The sequence below is a fragment of the Pteropus alecto genome, unplaced genomic scaffold (assembly GCF_000325575.1).
Source record: "Pteropus alecto unplaced genomic scaffold, ASM32557v1 scaffold72, whole genome shotgun sequence".
Taxonomy (NCBI): Eukaryota; Metazoa; Chordata; class Mammalia; order Chiroptera; family Pteropodidae; genus Pteropus; species Pteropus alecto.
In genome coordinates this window covers 3,576,726-3,578,740 of record NW_006436811.1, presented here as the reverse complement: position 1 = coordinate 3,578,740, position 2,015 = coordinate 3,576,726, and positions in this window count along the sequence as shown.

Sequence of the window (2,015 nt, the reverse complement as noted above, 5' to 3'; positions counted from 1 at the left end):
TGAAATCAATATTGAGTCAGACAATTATAAGTTTTAATCAAGGTTTCTCCACTTTCTAGTTTTGTGATGTTTGATCAATTTATTTAATGTCTCTGACCTCGGTTCCTAATCAGAACTACCAACCTAACCAAGAATAGTCATCCTCACAATTTTCCTGTAAATTGAGTAAATTTAGAATTTTAGCACAGATTTTTGCAAAAAGTAAATATAAATGTATATAATTTAACACCAGTCACAGAACACTGCAAACTCTTCATGAATGATATTTATTATGTATTAATTTTATCCATAATTAGTAATTTCAATAATTATCGCATGCCAAATTTGGATAGGTATTAGGTTTAACAACTCTCATAATTTCATTAATATTTCAAGTCTCTAGCTGAGTTCTGTTCCAATTTTTCTCTGAGATGAAAGACATTACGGTGCACAGTAAAAACTAAAATAGCACCGTTTGTGTTTCTTTAGAGGTGAACTCCACCACTTCTCTCTCCCACTCCTCCCACAGGCAAACTTTTCTAGAAATAGCAGTTTTCAAACTTTTTGATCTTGATACACAGTGAAAAGTTCATTTTGCAGCATATCACAGACCTCATGTCCAATACACAATTATGTAAGCAAAACAAAATGTTCTTAAAAAAATATACTCTCAAAACTATTGTTCTATTTCCTCTTAAGACATACTCTAAATAATGTATTGCTGCTGGAAGTTTAAAAACCTGTTGTCCTTAAAAAAAATAAGTTGATTAGTATGGTCCATAAAAACATTCAAATAAGAAATGATTACATTGGGTTTTAAAAATAAGTAGAAGAAATTCATGTTACTTTTGTATTATTCTCAAATATATTAGATGTTATATTGTTGGCCACAGTGTCTATCAATTTTGTTACCTTTAAAATAAAAGCTGTAATATATTTCATTTAATAAAATTTGTAAAAGAGCAATGACATTGAGTGGTGCTTATTTGAGTATAAAGTAAAATTATATAAACAAACTAATTAAGTATGACATGGTCCTAACTTAAAGCATTGTCCTTTTCTATTTAACACCAGATTAAAGACATAAAGAATTGAGAACCATGTTTTATTATAATATTAAACATTTCTTATATAAGCAATAGCAATTATCTTTGTTATTTATTGAAGGATTATCTATATTGAAGTTATGAAATTATTAGCGGGGGAACAAAACATGTCGGCTGTTATTCTCCTTATTCTAGATAAGTCTGCTTTTCCTAATCTCATGCTCACTCAGATGGTATATTATATCAGGCAGTGCATAGCTTCTGGCATTTATTGAAGATTTGCTATCTATAAAATATGCCCAAAGCTTCAAATAGCAGAATGCCTAATTCCTCTTCTTCTTTAAACTACCTAGTAATTTTTTACGGTATGTCACATTAAAAATTTAAAATTACCAGTTAGTTGTAAAAAATAAACAGTACAGAAACATATATAAATGGAAAGATTTAGATTTAATACTGAGTATATCTGCTACTTTGTCCCAGGACCTAAGCATTTTTCCTTATTATAGAAACTATCTACTATGAAACAGAAAATAGAGTTTTAACATGTAGGCTAAAGCAAAATAAATTGCATTTTTTCTCATCTTATTTCAAATTTATCAATTCCTTGTTCTATTTTGTATTTGTATGCAGGACACATAATTTATATTTGAATTCCAACACTTACTTGACATTAACCTGCAGAGGATGCCAAAACCGTTGTCCATTTCTTTGATAATTCTTTGCCCCCAATAAAACATGACCAGATATACTTTCATGTAAGTTAGCTTGATACCAGTTGTTGCTATTTCCTCCATGATTTACATAAAGTACAGGCTTGTGGAGTTAACCTTAATAATCAAATTAGTTATTTTCACCGTATTCATCTCCATTTAATACAATGAATCACAATAGAGTTATTTTTATATCTCCTCAAATCAAGCCCTTGGAACACTAAATGATGTAAATGTATGAGGTGAAATTTTGAGTCACTGAAAAGCAAGGCTACTG